We start from the raw sequence: 19,644 nt of genomic DNA, 5'->3' as shown, positions 1-19,644 counted from the left end.
ACCACTGTTACAGATCCGAACTTTCAACTGCAGGATGACCTTGGGAAACACGGTCCAAGAGGATGCCTCACTTATTTACCGAGGGCTCAGTCGGAACAACACTGCACGGGCTAGAGGTGGGAAGACAGAAGTCTAGATAACCAGCTGGCGACTCCACGGGAGGTGCGATCCAGTAGGGATCCAGGCGCCCAAACACAGAACTTTCCAGCTTAGCCTTGACTGCACTGGTTGTCCACATGGGTGCCCCTACGCAATTTATGTTATCTTTCCCCACAGAGAGTAGGCCTGTGCTGCCAGCTGTCCAATATCTGCAAACATTGTTTGATATGTTTTGTCCAATTTTCTAGTCGTTTATAGTGGGTGGGTGTATTCGTTTCCTAGGGCCGCTCTAACAAAGTACCACCGACTGGGTGACTTAAGACAACAGAAATTTATTCTTTCACAGGTCTGATGGCCAGGAGTCCAAAGTCAAGGTGTCAGCAGGGTTGGCTCCTTCTGGGGGGCTCAGAGCAAGAATCTGTTCCACGGCTCCCTCCTGGGTTGTGGTGGCAGACAGCAGTCCTTGGCCTTCCTTGGCTTCCAGTAGCATCACTGCAATCTCTGTCTCAGTCATCACATGGCCGTCTTCTGTTTGTCTGTCTCTGTGTCTCTTCTTATAAGGACACAGTTATATTGGATAAAGGGCCCACCCTACTCCACGATGACCTCATCTTAACTAATTACACTGGCAACCATCCTATTCCCAAATATCGTCACATTCTGAGGTTCCCAGGAAGGACGTGAATTTTAGGGTGACGCTATTCAATCCAGTACAATGGGTCAGTGTGGTTCCTGTCACTCCCCAAATATTCCAGAATCGAAGTCCTCACTTGAATTGCAAACTCCCTGCCAGAAGGATTGGTTCTTATGTCCTTTTGTGCCATTCACCACACTCTCCACTAGTGCGACTCACATTTTGAAATGAGTTAGAGTCCTATGCTAAACAATAACCAAGTGTTCTGTAAGTGCAGGTTTCAGGGCCCACCCAGTCCCTGCTGGGTCAGTGTCTCGAGGGATGCAGACTGGGAACCTGCATTTTCTAGGGCTCCTGGGTGGTTCTGATGGGGTTGAGCCTTGTTCTCCACACCGAGAGACTCTGACATGGTGTTCAACGGCATATGCTTTGCAGTAAAAGGGAGGTGAGTTCAGATTCTCACAGGGTGTATTAGTCAGGGTTCAAGAGAAACAGAACCAATAGGATACATATATATTTATGTATAAATATATATAAGAGATTCATTTTAAGGAATTGGCTCTCACAAGATTACAGAGTCTGTGGGCTACCAAGCTGGAGACAAGGGAAGACCCAATGTGCAGACGAAATCCAAAGGCCATCTGCTGGCAGGGTTCTCCCTTGCTTTAGGGAGGCTTTTGTTCTATGCAGGGTGTCAACTGATTGGACGAGGCCCACCTACATTATGGAGGGCAATCTGCTTTACTCAACATCCACCACTTTTCATGTTCATCTCATCCCAAGAAACCTCACAGAAACATCCAGAATAATGTTTGACCACATATGTGGAAAATGCAGCCCAGCCAAGTTGACACAAAATTAACCATCACACAGGGACTCACCAAGTCCAGCACTGAGAGCTAAATAAGAGAGTAGCAGGAGGAAGGAGGGGGGTAGCAGCAGGTTGGCACATCCTACCTTTGTGTTTCTCCAAGCAGGATCCTTTGGCCACTGGCATCGCAAGCTCTATACGGAAATGCAAATCACTAGTTCCCACCCAGGAATCAGTGAATCAGACCCCTGGGTTAGGACTCAGGCATCTTTTCAACAAATTCCTGGGTTATATTTGTTAATAAATATAAGTAATACGTGTATATTATAAATATTATAAAATATACTGTATATTTATTATACATATATAATATCGTTATACTATAATAAAATTAATATTTACATATAAATGTGATATAAACCTATTGTAGAAATATTATATTATAATGTATTTATATTAGAAATCATATAAATCAGTGTGAGAACAAGAGCCAGTAGTCACATTAGATCTTTGGTTTTCTTTGCATCTTTCTTCTAATTTTACACATGGTGCAGCAGAGGAAGTTTAAGACATTGTATTGACCAACTGACTGCAGAGCTAGAATCGTCTGTGTCTCAAACATGACTGTCATAAAGCAACATATGTGGGCCCTTCTGGAGGGAGGCTGATAAGAGGCAACTTCGGACGGGAGGTGGCATCTGAGCAGGGCCTCAAGAGACCAGTGGGCTGTCACAGGTAGGAGGCTGGGAGGGCACTGAGGGAGAGAGAAGGACAGAGAGCAAAGGCGCACGCACTTCAAGATGATGTGGTGATAAGGGTGGGACGGGTGGGGCTTAGGAAGTGAAGCCTTTCAGATGTCATTCTCTACTTTGTGTGCAACCCGCAGTGGCTCCCGGATGGCCCCCAAGTTATTCTTCTCAGTTTAGAGTGGTTTTTCTTTTTTCATATTGTGATTTTTATTGATTTTGGAATGTTTCTTTTTTTAATGTATTACATTTTACATTTTATATGTGCTTATTCTTAGCATATTTTAGATTTTGCTTCATGTACAATTGGAGGGTTTGGGGAGGGGTTATGGTTTCTAACTTTTTATTTTTATTTTTTTTTTGCGGTACGCGGGCCTCTCACTGTTGTGGCCTCTCCCACCGCGGAGCACAGGCTCTGGACGTGCAGGCTCAGCGACCATGGCTCACGGGCCCAGCCGCTCCGCAGCATGTGGGATCTTCCTGGACCGGGGCACGAACCCGTGTCCCCTGCATCGGCAGGCGGACTCTCAACCACTGCGCCACCAGGGAAGCCCTAACTTTTTTTTTATACAACTTTTAAAGATTGTTTTCCGTTTGGTTATGACAAAATATTGGCTATGTCCCCCGTGTTGTACAATACAGCCTTGAGTCTGTCTTACACCCAGTAGTTTGTGCCTCCTACCCCCCACCCCCTATGTTGCCCCTCTCCCCCGCCACTGGTAACTAGTTTTTTCTCTATATACCAGTTTAGAGTCTTAATTTTAGATTCTTAGTGCAATACAAACTGTCACAACGAGAGGGCAGGTGAAAATGCATGTGGGAGTTGCCACCGTTCCCCAGCAGCAGCCCAGGGGCCTGAGCCTGAGGTGCTTGGGCCACTCCAGCAGAGACTGTTAGCCCCCATCCATGGCTAAAACCACAGAGGACTGAGGCCTAGGGACTGCGAATCTCTCTCTCCGCTGGCAGCCTGGTGTGATTCACTCATCCCAGATCTCCAGTCTGTCAGAACATCCCCAGGTCCCGTTTCGTTGGGCGCTGGGGAGCTGTGTGAAAGCAGAAGGCAAGCGGGTGGCTTGGACATGTCAGAGCACTTCCGGCCAAACTTCTCCTGTCCCCACTGCCTGCCTGACGCTTCTGTTAGGATTCGGCCTTCACTGTGGGTGTTTGCAAAGTGGCCAGACACCTTGGCCACATGAGGGCGGATGTGTGGGAGAGCATTCTGGTTACTTTATCTGGGTTCTGGGTTTGCTCCCATTTCCTCTTTGAAAGTGAAAAAGAAGGAATAACGCCTGAGTGTGGAGACAGCCCTTGTCCTCCAAATACAGGCTTGGTCCCCTTCCTTGTCTCTCCTCTATTCCCTGAGTCCAACAGAGTAGATGGGACGGCGAGTCTGTCCCCTGCATAATCCCTGCTTGAATGGACACCATGTACCCGTTGTAACCCCACCCAGGGGCGTTCTTACATCTGCGGTCCAGAGTCCACTGCCACAGCTCTCAGGCTTCCAAATTCAACTGTCTCATCTCCTGATTATTAACATTAAAAAAAGAAAATCATGGGACTTCCCTGGTGGCGCTGTGGTTAGGAATCTACCTGCCAGTGCAGGGGACATGGTTTCGAGCCCTGGTCCGGGAAGATCCCACATGCCGCGGGGCAACTAAGCCCGTGAGCCACAACTACTGAGCCCGTGTGCCACAACTACTGAAGCCCGCATGCCTAGAGCCCATGCTCCACAACAAGAGAAGCCACCACAATGAGAAGCCCTCGCACTGCAACGAAGAGTAGCCCCTGCTCGCCGCAACTAGAGAAAGCCCGCGCACAGCAACGAAGACCCAACGCAGCCAAAAAAAAAAAAACTTCCTCAGCCAGTTCGTCTAGGATGTGGCTTGCAAATCAGCCTCCCTTTCCTAGAAGTGTCTCTTAGACACTTTAGATTGAGATGAAAGTTGGTTTTTAAAAAATACTCGTGTTGAGTTTAAGAAAGAACACTGTCAACATCAGAGCATAAAACAAAAGATAAGCGTTAGAGACCTCTGGCTTTATCGTGATCCTAAGCATTAAAATGTTTAGAGGAGAAAAACAAGAGATCTTAAAAGATGCTTCATTATCAACATTAACAATTTCAATAATTGCAAATTAATGCCCCCCCTTTATTTCTGAGCACTTTCAGGACACCCTCATTTCAGGCGAGATTATTATTCACCTACTGTATACAGGCTCTGTGCTAGTCACGGAGGAAGAGGTCAAGCTCACCTGGGAGTGTGGGATCTGGTTGGGAGATAAGGTAACATTTAAGTAACAATGTCAGGCAGTTAAGTGTCTGCCCTGCTCTCTGCCCATCCTTCTGGATCTAGACTGTTACCTCCTCTGTGACAAAGTCTTCAGCCTCGCCAGGTCTCTCCCTACCAGGGCTCAGCATTCTCAGCCCACCTGGCCACTTCCGGGAGCACAGCCTTCACTTGTGAATTGCTTGTCTTGTGTGTGCCGCATTTGTCCCTGAGCTGGACGGCAATCTTTTGGGAGACAAGGATCTACATTTTTTCTGCATTCTTCTCAGCAACTAGCACATGGACAAGACTCAATAAACAGTCAAGTGATAAAGTGCAGGGTTCAGGCTTCACGAGGCCCCACTCCCCGGCATCTCAGAGATGAGAATGAATAGGAAGTAATCAATGTCAATAATTGTGATCAGTTATGAGCTGGAGGCTCCAAAGGCCAAGGTCAGTAGGTTATCTATTTTCACATCAAAACCAATCGTAACCAGCTTTGTGTGTTCTGAACTAATTTCTGACAAATAAACAGAAAGCACCCCAATTACTAGTCCCAGGGCGCCCAGACTATCCAGTGGAACATTGCAGGAAGGGGCCATGAGGGATCTTTGAAATCTTTGTTATTCTCCAGGAAACATTTCAGTGAATATAATCATGACAAGGCCAGGTCTCTAATGCTTATCTTTAACTGTTACTTGTTCTATGCTCTGATGTTGACAATGTTCTGTCCTTAATTCAACATGTGTGTCTTAAAAATCAACTTTTACCTCAATTGAAAGTACCTAAGAGCCATTTCTACTTTCATGAATCGAAGTTGAGTCATGGGTATGAGGTGTTAGTAGCAGGTCATTATGTCTGCTGGAAATGGGTTTCTAAATTCCACCGATCTTCCACATAAGCAGTTATTAAAACCCACCAATGTCTGAGCGGTAAATGCTTCAATTCCTCATAGTTTTAAAATTTTGAGCAGTAGTGGCTTTACTGAGATGTTTGTAGTGGAATAAGATACTGTAGTTTGTTGAAAGGAATCAACCGTGGTGGCTCTTAAGCTGCAGAACCTGGCCACTATGATCAGAAGAATTCAGGTTCTGATTTGCATTAGGGTGTGGGTGTCCTCCGGGCTGTAGACCTCATGACCCAACACAGTGCATTCTTGCGCCTCCATCAGCTGCTGAAAAGTGTCCACGTGGACATCTGAAACACCGCCTCATCGCTACAGGTACTTTTATACTAGTTAAGTGAAAGGGGTTTTGAATTAGAATATAAACACCTCAATTCAGAAAGCTTGACATTCAAGTGTAGTCCTGCAAATAGCCTCATGGTCTCGAGGAAAAGCTTTGGATTTAATGTGAGGGGTTTTCTTTGTAAGCCTGGATCCACTTATGCAACTAAGAACCAGTCTCTGAACTTCTGTATTTCATTTTCTCAATGTATGGGGTCTTCTGAGAATGACGAAGCTATGAATGAAGTGTCTGATTTGAGAAAGCTGTTGTCTAAATATCTGGGGCAGATCACTTTTTCTAAGGTGAACGTAGCAACTGTGTTGATTATTCTGCTCCACAATCGGTAAATCCAGGACACCCCAAACTATCACAGGTAGCCAAGAGATCAGCCTATTGAAGGACTTCCAGAAAGATTCTTTACCTCTCCCTGCTGGCTAGACCATTGGTTTACAGCTCCGACTGTGAAGAAATTCTTTTAGCTTTAAACTGAAATCTACACTTGTGCCCATCAATGCAGCTGGGATTCTACTGTGTACTAGTGCCTGTACAACGCTGTCCCTGGATTCTCAATCACGACTAACCTCTTCTCTTTTCCTTGGGAAAAATAACACCAACTATTATATTCTTTGCTCATTAGACCTATTTTCCAAACCTGTCATGACCCCTGACACTCTTTTTCTAACGATTTCCAAGTTTCTCTTCTCTGTATATTGTGAAACAGTAAAGACAGCTTTTTCTTGGCCCTTGGCCCTTCGCAGAGCTGAGCACATCTTTCTATTACTTGCAGTTACATTTTAAAATCCTAAATTCCAGTTTCTTTCTCCTGGTCTCAGTGGGGTATACAGGGTTGGATTTAAGAGATAAGATTCATTTACTCTTTTTTACACTTTTGCCTCTTGTAAAAACCACATATTCTTTGAAATATTTGCTTTTTTAATAGACTCAGATTCCAAAAAAGCTAAATAAATTTCTTCAAAATATACAAGAAGTTTGGAAAGTTTAGAGATGATTTGTACCCACAGGAAACAGCTAATTCTTTAGTTATTGTAATTCGGTTTACGTCCAGGCTCCGACCAGAGCACAGCAGAGCCCGGGGGTCTATCAGTGGACTCATATCACTTCTTTGCCAAGTTTTTCCTGTAGACTTCAAGCCACAAGACGATTTCGGGTGACAGATTATTCCCAAATTTTATAGACTTTTAAATGTCCTGCTGTTACTGAGATTTAAAAGAACTAGATCTCACAGAGAAGCTGAATGACACAGGGAGAGAAGAGACACCATTTAGGTATTTATTTATATACACCAATTTATTGAGCACCATTTGCTGCCAAGCACCTGTCTGCAGCTGTGAATGGTACCAAAGAGGAAGGAAAGAAGAGAAGACGGACGTCTTTATATCTTATACCAGTTACTAAGGTATAATTTCCTGGCATAATGCAAAAATGATCATACCACTTATGAATTTTTAAATGATTGACATCTGAAAAGAAATTAGGACTGTGCCTAGCATGTACGCAAGCATTCAGGAAACGGTAGCCACTACAATTATCATTATGTCTCTTCTTCATGTAATTATCATAACATTGCTCCTTTAGGATCTATCAAATTTTCTTTAAAATTGTAGGTGAAGATGTTACCTATATGGATATCAAAAGCCTCTTTTATAAATAATATAAAGTATATAATAATATATTAATATATAACATATTGTTTTATATTTCTATTATTTTTATTAATAATTATATTGTCGTAATTATATATTTATACTATATTAATATTACATATTTTATTACATTGTATGTTTATAATATGTTGATGTTATATATTTATATCTTTGTATTTTTATAATTATATATAATTATATAATATATCATAATTATATATCATATGGTGTTATATCATAATTATAATATATCATAATTATCGATGTCATAATTATTATAATTATGCTATAGAATTATATTGATATTTTATATAAATAAAATATAAGTTCCATTTAGAATAATGAGAGGTTTAAAGAGTTGTATTGTCCAATAGGGACAAAACGGAAGTCAAAAATGTGAGGCATGTATGGAATTTTTAACTTTCTAGTTGCCACACCAAAAAAGTAAGAAGAAATAGGTGGAATTAACTTTAATAGTATATCTTATTCAATCCAAATAACCAAAACACCGTAATCGACATGTAGCAAATACGAAACTTTTTTAATGAGATATTTTACTTTTTCACACTAACTCTTCAAAATCCAGTGCATTTTAGTCCTACAGCACATCTCAGGTCAGATGAGCTACATTTCAAAGACTCGGTAAGAGCCACACGTGGCTACTGGTAAGCATATTGGACAGAGCAGCTCTAGTTGACTAATTACAACTGATAATAATAATTATATAAACTGTTGTGATTCTTTTTATTACCCTGGTTACCAGGAAACCCAAGGCTAAATTTGGTGCTCAATTACAGAGATTTTCTCATCCAGAGTGCCTCTAACATTTATTTCTCTTCCTTCTAAACGGATTTGAAACTCTTTGTTTTGTGTGTCCTTTTAGGGGAATAATTTAATATTAATACAACCATAAGGATAATTGCCTTCTATTGTTAATAATAATAATAATTTATCAATCACTCACCGTGGACCAGGCAGGGGGCCATATGATTTACATGTGTCACACAGCAAGGCAATGCTACAGCTGAGACCAGAGCTGAGGTCTGATTCTAAAGCCCTCATTCTCCACCATTTAACTCTTATGATGCTCACAGTAATGACCACGGCACTTTGCGCCACGAACCGTGCATATACTCCATCTTCTAATCCTCAGAAGAAACTTGTGGGGCAGTTATGTTGTTCCCATTGTACAGGTGAGAATCGAGGCTCAGCAGTCCGGTTCACTAGTTGAGGTACAGCTAATAAATACCAGAGCCAGCATATAAACTCAGGTTCTAAGTCCATTTACTTTCTAAATGTTCTCTGCTTCAATTATGTAAAGCCACAATGTTTAAGGGATCAAGTCCCTTTCGGAGCTCAACACATCACAAAGTTATTCATGCAATAGCTATATTTTGAGCTCATTTCATGAGCCAGTCACTGTCTCCCTCCCTGACCCCAATGCTGGGGATTCACAAATGGAAGATCTCTAGCCTTACAGAGTTTGTCATGGAAGAGATGCAAAGTGAAGAAAACTGTCACAATTGAAAATTCTCTGGTGGATTCTGCATGGCAAGTGCTAAGCAAATATTTGCAAATAAACACATCTAGCTAAGGCTAAATGAGTAAAATAATAAATTAGTAAAAATAGTTCAAAGCACTTAGAGTGGACGCATGACTGTGTCACCGCTGACTGCCACCCACCCAGTTCTCCTAAAATGCCCTGGATGTCCTCCAGAGTCTTTATGCGTGTTCCCACAAGCTGTCCAAAAGGCAAAATGCCCACGAGAGGAGATAGCCCACACCCTGTCTCAGCATAAACTGATACCCAGCGCCACCAGCTAAATTGCTTTGGTGGCTGGTAGGGTTCAAGGGACGAGAACTCACAGTTGCTTTCTTTAACATCTGGCAGGGGCTTGTAAGTGCATTTCATCAAGTCTGACACATACAGGCCATCAGCAAACACACCAGCAAAAGGTACTCTTGTCTTGTTTGGTGCTGTCATTTTCACTTTCTCCCCAGCATCTGGGCTTGACACAGACTTTGCTAGGAAATTAACGTATGAGACTCGTTGCCATTTAAAATCATTATACTTTCCCCCGGGCAGCATCTTTTAGCCCAGGTTCTTAATGCTCTCTTCCATGACCACACAAGCAGGAACGCAGAGCAATGATTTACTAAAGATCATTGCTCAGGAACCAGTGGGGTGCTGTTGGTACTCCAACGCCCTAGTCCCCATTCTGAGATTATATCTAATTCTATAAATATCACTGTTTTAAGCCTACCCTTTAAATGACATCTTATTTTTCATGCTATTGTGTCAAGTATCCCTCCAAAGCCACTAATTTTGAAGGCATTCCTTCCCATGAGATATTGGCATGAGTGAGTCATGGTTTTCATCGGACCGTTATATGTTTTCTGTTCGCCTAAGTAGAAACAGTTGCTATTCAGGCCATTTGGGCTGCAAGGAACAGAAGCCAGCTCTAATTAACTCAAGAAAATGGGACTTATCATAAGGACGCAAGAGACATGGAAATGGAAGCTGAGATGGCAGGCAGGCCTGTGGGCTGACGCAAGTCTTCTCACAGGCTTCGCTGCCTCCTGCACTCCCGTGGCTGGTCTTGCCTGGCCAGCTTCCTCTGAGCCGGGATGTGAAGGTGTGGGAGGGGTTTCCAGGTTTTGTTTCTTGATATGAGTCCTAGTAGATCGGTTCACTCTGTGAAAATGAATCGAACTGTGCTCTTATGATCTGTGCGGTGTTATGTATGCATGTTTTTTTTCAACAAACAATTTTACATAAAGAACACTGTGTAGCTTCAGTACTGCTAGGCGGGCTGGAGAACCAGGCTGGGAACAAAGTCTGCTGCAGAACTGGTTGGCCCAGCATGGCTGGTAGGACTCTACTGCTTGACAGTAGACCCCCCGAAGCTTGCAGGACCCTTCCACTAGTCCCTGCGCCTCCCCCCATCACCCCCCAACACACCGCTGTCCCCTGGGAAGACTCCCCGCCACCTCGCCTCCTGATCCTAAGGTTGCCATGGGTGCATCTGATGAATGTAGCAGAGGACACAGTCTTGGGGCCATTGTCTGGAATTTTCAACTCCTGTAGTGAGAAACCACACAGAGACTCAAAGAGCAGGAAAGAGTCAGACACTGGATGGGTAACGAGAAGGCAAGTGTCTTCTACCACATGTGCGCAGGATTTCATTCTGGTGCAGACACTGATTCAGATGACTCCGGGAAACTTCAGCCCTGGTGCCAGATGTGTGGAACGACTTATAAAAGATGTTTTAGGAGATGTTTTGGTGCTAGAGAAGGTCCACAGACAGGTCACCAGGTAGGGGGTCTCTGAGCACAGAAGCAGGGGTGTCCTGGAATCAGGTTGTAGAGAGAACCCTATTGGCCCAGTTGGAGGGTCTGTTAATAGCCTTTTTTAAAAATAAACTTTTATTTCTTTTAGAATAGCTTTAAGCTTACAGAACGGTTGCGAAGATAGTACAGTGAGTTCCCATAACCGCCACACCCAGGTTCCCCTCTAATGAACATCTTCCCTTGTATGTGACATTTGTCCCAAGTAATGAATCAACATCGATGCATTTCATTAACTAAAGCCCACACTTTATTTGGATTTCTGAATGCCCTTTTTCTGTTCCAGAGTCCCATCCTGGACACCATATTACGTTTAGTCATCACATCTTCTTAGGTACCTCTTGGCTGGAATAACTCCTCAGACTTAATTGTTTTTGTTTCGTTTTAAAAAATATTGGTACTGACGTATAGTTGGTACACAGTATTTTGTATTTCAGGTGTACAACATAGTGAGTCACAGTTTTTAAAGGTTATAAGATTTTCCTTGTTCTTGATGACAGTTTTGAGGAGTAGTGATCAGGTATTTTGCAGAAAGTCCAAAACTGGGTTTTGTCTGATGGTTTTCTCATGGTTAGACGAAGGTTATGGGTTTTGCGGAAGACAACCACAGAGGTGAACAGGACAGCAAGGGTCCTTATCACTGTCGACGTTGGCCTTGATCACTGGCTGACTGGGGCTTGTCAGGTTTCTCCACTGGGAAGTTTCTCTTCCCGCCTTCCATCCATAGATGTGGGATGGAAGCCCACATCTAAGGTGAGGGGTGTTACGCTCCCCCACTTGAGTTGGGGGTGTGTGTATCTAGCTAAGTTATTTGGAATTCTTGAGCAAGGAAAATTGATCATCATTTTTTTTATCATCTTCTAGCAGGTAGAAAGTTTTGTATCACAAATAACCAACCAATAACAAAGTTTTGATTTTTTAAAAATTAGTTATGTAGCTGGTATTTATTTTAAAAATAGCCCATGAATCCAGAGAAGACCAGAGTTGACTGTTCTCCTGTGGTACTTTGAATCCGGATCTTACAATGCTAAACTCAGACATAGCTCTACAACTGTTCATTAGATGTCAAGGGAGGGAAAACATGTATTTAGCAAATACTGAAGACAGGTTTCAATTATATCAACATCTTAGATGTTTCACACATTTTGATGGTTGGCTTTTATGGAAAGTTTTTAGTTTGTAGACTTTTAATTGTGGCAAGATGAACACAATCCTTACCAGATTTAACACTGCTAGGGAGAAATGAATGTAAGAGACAACTCTGCGGGGTGGGGTGGGGGTGGGGATTAGGCTACTTTTTTTAAATGTATAGGCTCGTAGTGTACGTATCTTCCCAGCCTCCAGTCTATTTGATACCTGGGCTTTTTGCTGTGCTACAAAAAATAAACAAACAAACAAAAATGCTATGCAGGGGCCACTGTCATTACAAAATTCTGTTATTATTTTTACATATTGTGAAATTGCATGCAAAAGTTTACTAACTTATCTATTTCTGAATAAACTTCAGTTTTTTTTTTACTTGAAACTATGCTCTTCTTGAAATATATTCAAACCAGATTCAATCATATCATAAACATATCGTATCTGGATTTTTCTCTGCAATGTTCCTGAGTAATGAGAACAAGCATTTTAAACCTGGGGAGCATAGCTCTGCAGACCCCGACTGAGGGACAGGGGCCTAGGGTCTGAGGATAGGAGGTTCAGAGGTGGGAAACGGGGAAGCAAAGCTACAGTTATGAAGATTTTAACCTATAAATCTGAGGGCCAAGGAAATAGGAACTAAAATTGCAGTCAAGGGAATGGACTAAAAACCAAGCTTCAGTACGGATCAAGCCACCAGGGCCCAAGCCTCAGACAGTGGATGTGCACGGAAGCTTCTTTCTTTTCTAGGCTTCACGTGAGCTCCCGGTGGCCCTGAACTTGACTGTGATGCCCGGTGAAACAAATACCCTATTCTTGGGTTAAAAACTTGACTTTTACTCTTTCAATCTCTAACCCCTCGCCATTGCAGGCAACTACGGATAACAGAAGGCATCCCCTGGACACAACAGAATAAGCATGAATTCTCGGAGTCTAGTTGGCATCCTAGACATGAGAGAATTCTTAAGAAAGATTGAAAAGAAGGTTAATACAGTCTTCTGGCCGTTTTCCAGTCCCGAAATTGTAAAACCAACACAGCTGAATTTGAAAACAAGAGCTCCCATTCTTTCACACACTACGATCTCTGGACACTAACCTTTGATATTTCGGACTTGGCTGGAAATTAGTGAATTGTGAGGCCTACTCACGTTACTTGGAACAAGAACGTGTTTTGCAAATAATGTTTGCAAATACCTTTAGGGTAGCACATGGAATTGTCAGGCTATTAAGATGTGCTTATTGTGCATTTAATGAGTGGCAGTTTGACATGAGTCTGACTCCACTGGTTTCAAAAGAGGCTTCGTGGTATTCTCACTCTGGAAAAACAGACTCCTAGTACTCAATTACAATAGTGAAGGAAGTCGGGAGATGGTGGTAGCTGAATGGGTATTTGGAAACTATTAGGTAGGTTAAAGGGCATGTTTAAGCGTAAGCTTTCATATACCTGAGTGTCCCAGTAAACGTCTGAATCTGGACTGTTAGAAGTAACAGCATCTCTGGGTCCACACAAGGATTTAACAGACATGTATGACTGGCTCTCACACACGTGACGCTATCATATGCACAACTGGCTATTAGCATTTGAAATAGGTTTTGAACACAAACAAGGCCTAGATGATGGGTAATGCGGAAGTCAACTTTATATTGCCCAGTAAACCTCAAATGTCACCTCGGCTAGTTTTCTTGGCAGAAGCATTGTAAGAGGTCTAGCTCTTATAGACCCTTCAGGCCCACTGTCACCACCTGACTCCATGGGACAATGAAGCACCCTCAGGGGAAGGGGGAGGGTGGCAAAGCCTTTTGGTTCAAGAAGTACAACATGGATCAAGGTATATTTTCTGATCTAAAGTAATATGAGCACTTGGAGAATAGGGCTATCAAAAGTCCCTCCCTCTTCCTCATTCTAAGTCAGCAGAGACTTGAAGACTTTCACACGCATTATCAGTTCAGTGACATTGTTTTCCTAGGCTGTCTACTGTCTCAAACTCCAGTGGTTCATCCACACCCAATGGGAAAATGTAGCAGCTGGAAGCACTGAAAAGCTGAAGCACAGAAACTGGATGTGATGTACGGCTTGAGCAAATTGTATCGTAAAACAGCTGTACATCTTAATGAACTGATGACAGGTCATGGCTTTAGGATATGTCTTCCTGAACTGGTTAGCATCACGATCCTAGGTCGATGGAAACTACAGCTGTACAATCCATTTGGCAAACTGGGTAGCTATGAGCCAAGCCTCATGCTGGTAGGATAGGAAGGTGTCGTAAGCAGGGAACACCAAGCAGAGGAGGATGAAGACTCTGTTTCGAGAATATAAGACCGGAAGTTAATGAAATGGAAGATAAATGTTTAAATCACAAGACATTTGGGGTATTAATAACTGATATGAATAAGTGGTAATGCATCCAGGAAAGGGTTTCCAGGATGGCAACGGGATAAGAAACTAAGTTAGATGGGACTTCCCTGGTGGTTCAGTGGTTAAGACTCTGCGCTTCCAATGCAGGGCGCACGGGTTGGATGCCTGGTCAGGGAACTAAGATCCCTCATGCCTTGTGGCACGGCCAAAAAAAAAAAAAAAAGAAGAAAAAGAAAAGAAAGAAACTAAGAGAAAAAATGATCAAAAGAGTGAGGCTTCTTCTGAAAACCAGAAGACTCTGAGTGCACAGGGAGTGTGCATATTGGGGGGAGTGGGATGTGACTGCTGTTTTCAACTATTTGAAGGTGTATGTGGAAAAGTCTTACCCTGCGTTCCTGAGGACAACGCTAGATAGAATCTATGGCAGATGGAGGGGTACTCCTGAAACATTCCATTTGCTTCCCATCTTCTCCAACCCCTGCAGTTAGGTAGGACCATGTGACTAGCTCTGGCCAATGGGGTTTGGAGGGAAGTGACAGGTATCCCTTCTGGACAAGGCAGAGAAGAAATGTGGGCTGTTTATCACAGCAGCACAGCCTATCATGTCCTCACAGATATAGGAATTACATGGCAGCAGGTTTTGAGACCAAATGAAGCTTAAACTATTAGAACTGTTTAATGGGTTCTTTACTAATTATGTTGCCTTGTTCTACAAGTGTTCAATGAGAGGCTGAATTTGGAACATAGAGTAGAAATTCTTGACCTGGGTGAGTAGATTTGATTACTTCTGGGGAAAAAAAAAAAAGGCAGGTTAGGGCCTTACCTTTAACTATACATAAAAATAAATAACTTTAAAATTTAGAAATCTTGAAACTATATACATATATATTACTTTCAAAATTGCAAAGAATTTTCTAAATGTAATGTTAAAATTTATAACTCATATAATGTCATTATAAAACCAAAGTGCAAACAGCTGGGAAAAATATTTACCCCAGTTATGGCAAAATATCAATATCCTTACTGCATGCGTGGCTTTACCAAGTAACTAAGAAAAGTACATGATTCCAACAGATACATTGACAAGAGACAGGCGCAAAAGCTACATGAAGCCATAGTAATCTCATGAAAAAAAAACACAAACATCACCGACAAGCCATTTTTACTCTATTGTCAAAAAAACTGAAAACAACTGATACACAGTATTGGTGAAGCCCACAGTAAAATAAGCACTCCTCTTTCACAAAGCTGGTAGAAGCAAACGTTGCTACAGTCTTTCTGGATGGACATTTATAATAAATATTCACTTCTGACTGGGTTGTATTGGGTCGGCCTAAAAGTGCGTTTGGGTTTTTCCGTAAGATGTTACGGAACGAACTGTATGGCCACCCCAATAATTCCAGTTCTAGGAGTTTATATAGAAGAATCAAAAGCTGTACAGCATGATGTATATATAAGCATTATTTATGATACTGAAAAATTGATACAAACATCCAACAGTCAGAGGATAGTAAATAAATTATAGCACATCCATGACATGAAATACTATGGGGTCATTAAAAGCCACACGTGGAAATTATATTTAATGACATGGAAAATGGTTCATGAAGTAACGTCAAGTTAAGAAGGCATATACTGTACTACATAGATATATTTTGTACGTATTTTGTACGTATCTGTCTGTCTGTCTATCTACACATTTGACCTAGCGGCACCACCTGACAGAGGGGATCTCACCCTCCACTTTTTTCCCCGGCTTCCTGGACCAAATCTCTCTCCACTCCCCTCCCTGTGGGTCACATCTTCCCAGCCTCCTTTGCTGGTTCCTTGGCATCCCCTAAATGGCAAATGTTGCAGTGCTACAGGTCTCTGACCTTGGATGCTTCCTGGTTTACACCCACTTTCCAGATGATTCCATCTACTTGCACAGGTTTAAACAGCGTCTCTGCGTTGATGTATCTGCATTCGCATCTCCAGCTCAGACAGGTCCTGGTCTCCTTTCAGACTCATGCCTGTCAACGTGCCTACAGGACATCTTCTCTTGGATGTTTAATAAACTTCACATACCCAAAATTGAACCCCTAATTTCAACTGCATCCTTAAAAAAAAATCAGACACAGCTAAGCCAACACAAGCTTGCTCTACCTGTAATCTCTCCCTTTTGGGGACATGGCAGACCCGTTCTTCCAGAGGTTTGAGCCAAAAGATTGGAGTTCATTGTTAACGCCTCTATTTCCCTCAAACCCCACTTCCAATCTTTTCACAGAATCTTCCAGGTCTACCTGCAAGATAATATCCATCATCGAACTCCTTCTCAGCACCTCCACTGGTACAACTCTGGTCTCAGCTGCCAGCACCTCCCAGCTGGATCTGTTGCAACATCTGCTCTCCCTGGCTCCCCTTGTGTCCTTTCAACGCAACCCAGCAGCACAAGGATCACTCTTCTCCTCAAAACCCTCAAGCCTTCCCATCTCACTTGGAGCACAAATCAGAGTCCTACAATGGCCTGACCTCTGCCCACTCTCTCTGACCATCTCGCCCACACTCTCCCACCTGCTCACCGAGCTCCAGCCACTCTGGCCTCCTTGTCATGCTTCGAGTAGCCAAACATGGTCCTGCCTCAGGGCCTTTGCCCTTGCTGCTCCCTCATTGCAACACTCTCCAGGTATCTGCAAGGCCTGCTCCGGTCTCTGTCCAAATGTAACCTTCTCGGTGAGGTTTACCTGATTTCCTGATATTGCAGAGCAACATCCGATGCCCCTCACCTAGCTTCATGTTCCTGTGCAGCAAAAATCTCTACCTGGCACATTGCACATTTACCTGCCCTTTGTTTACTGTCTTTTTTCCTCCACTGGAATGTATGCTCCATGAGATTAGAGACATTGCTGTATTCCCAGTGCCTAGAACAGTGCCTGGCATATAAGGAGCAGTCCAATAATTGTTGCATACATTTTAAAAAGGCAACAAATGGTATAAAGAACCCTTACCTGGAGTTCAGGCCACCTTGTAGCCACAAACAAGTCATGTGGAATTTGGTACTGAGAATGAGGGTAGCTGCCCTGCCTATTCCATGGGCCCACTGCGAAGCACCAATAAACATGCAAGACACTAAGACATCAAAGGCGCGAGGCTGGAAGTATAAAGTCAACAGCAGGAGGCGTGTGCTTTGTCCTGGGAAAGGGACAAATGGATTCCTTTCCTCATTTTTCATTCTTAAGAGCAGTACGGTTGCACAGCTCTCCTGCTGTGCGTTGCTCCAGTCTCCAAAGGGGCCCTGACGGGATGCAGTGGGCCACGGGTTTCCAGCAGGAAATCCCCTTGTTTGGTGGCTTCCTTAGAAGTCTTAAGTCATTGGGACAGCGGAGGCAATACAGCGGAGGCAATCTCCAGAATGGTTCCAAATAATGACAGAAAGCTCACGATTATTCCCTTTGTGTAGTAAACATCCCTGTGGGTCAGGCAGTTTACATGCATTATGTCAAATCCTTACAACAATGCACGTGCTCCTGAGGCCAGATCTGAGCACAAAAGCTCAGGCTAAGCCTTAAGCCCTGCTCCCACCCCGCCTTTTTAAATTTTTTATTTTATATCGGAGTATAGTTAATTAGCAATGCTGTGTTACTCTCAGGTGTACAGCAAAGTGATTCAGTTATTTCGGAGTATAGTTAATTAACAGTGCTGTGTTAATCTCAGGTGTACAGCAAAGTGATTCAGTTATACATGTACCTATTCTTTTTCAAATTCTTCTCCCATTTAGGTTATTACAGAATAGTGAGCAGAGTTCCCTGTGCGACACAGTAGGTCCTTGTCGGTTATGTATTTTAAATAGAGCAGTGGGTGCATGTCAATCCCAAACTCCCAATCTATCCCTCCCCCCATCCTTCCTCCCAGTAACCATAATTTCATTCTCTAAGTCTGTGAGCCTGTTTCTGTTTTGTAAATAAGTTCATTTGTATCATTTATTTTTAGATTCCATGTATGAGCAATATCATATGATATTTGTCTCTGTCTGACTTACTTCACTAAGTGTGATAATCTGAGGTCCATCCATGTTGCTGCAAATGGCATTACTGCATGCTTTTTAGAGGCTGAGTAATATTCCATTGTGTATATGGACCGCATCTTCAGTCCTGCTCCCTTCTGACCACCTTCTGGGCCTCCCTACGCTTAGTCCTTGTCATCACAATTCCTTACGTTATAATGTCCTTGTCAGCTAGTTACAAACAAGTTTAAAAATATAGACTTTGATAGACTTTACCCTTACTCTATAGGCTTAAACTCTATAGAAAAGAAAAATTTGACTTTGTTTAGATGACACCTGAGAAACACCCAATTATTCATTCACTCATTGATTCAACACGTTTTCAGAGCCCCTACTGTGTGCGAGCACCACACCAGGCACTGGGGATACAGCAGCTAACAAAACAGAAAACAATTCTGCCTTCACTCAGCTACCTTCTATGATGAAGACAACAGCATAATAAACAAGCACATATAGGGAACGTCAGAAGGTGGTAAGGGCGGAACCAGAACCGGGAAGGGGGATGAGATGTGCAGGGTGGGAGTCAAGACCACGGTCTTCAATTGAGTGGTGTCCCTCGGCCTCACTGAGGTCTGAGTGGAGGAAGATCTTGAAGGAGAGAGGGCGGCGGCCACATGGTGTGTCTGGCAGGAGATTCCAGGTGTGGGGACCAGGCAGCACGGAGTCCCGGGGGAGGAGCGTGCTTGGCGTATTTAGAAAGGTGAGTGGGACAGTAGGGACTTGGGGTTCTACTCGGAGAGCAACGGAGGTGTTGGATTGTTCTGAACGCAGACGTTAAGTTTTAAAACATATTTACATTTTAAAAGGATCGCCCTGACTTCTGTTTTGGGAACTAGGGTGGAACTGAGGGGCCAGTTAGATCATGACAATAGCCCAGATGGAGAAAGAGCTTGGCTAGGATCGGGGTAGAAGCAGTTATTCCGATGTAATAACAAATAGAATTAGCAAACAGGTAAGTTAGGAAACTGCTCTCTATAAAGCAGACTTTTCAATGCAAACAAAAGCATGGTAAGTTCCTTTAGCTTACCATGTAGGTTTCAATTCACAGAAACTTAACCTGTGCACGTCATTCAGCGCACATTTTTATGTAAGCAAGGGAGACCCATCGTTGTCTTAAGAAGGTTATTGCTAAGGGGTGGGTGGGAGTGGGTAGAGGACGGATGGACTGAGAGTTTGGGGTTAGCAGATGTAAACTATTGGATAGAGAATGGATAAACAAGGTCCTACTGTATAGCACAGGGAACTAGATTCAATATCCTGATAAATTATAATGGAAGATAATGTATATATACGTATAAGTGAATAACTTTGCTG

This window comes from Tursiops truncatus, chromosome 12 (assembly GCF_011762595.2).
Source record: "Tursiops truncatus isolate mTurTru1 chromosome 12, mTurTru1.mat.Y, whole genome shotgun sequence".
Taxonomy (NCBI): Eukaryota; Metazoa; Chordata; class Mammalia; order Artiodactyla; family Delphinidae; genus Tursiops; species Tursiops truncatus.
This window is presented reverse-complemented; position numbering follows the sequence as displayed.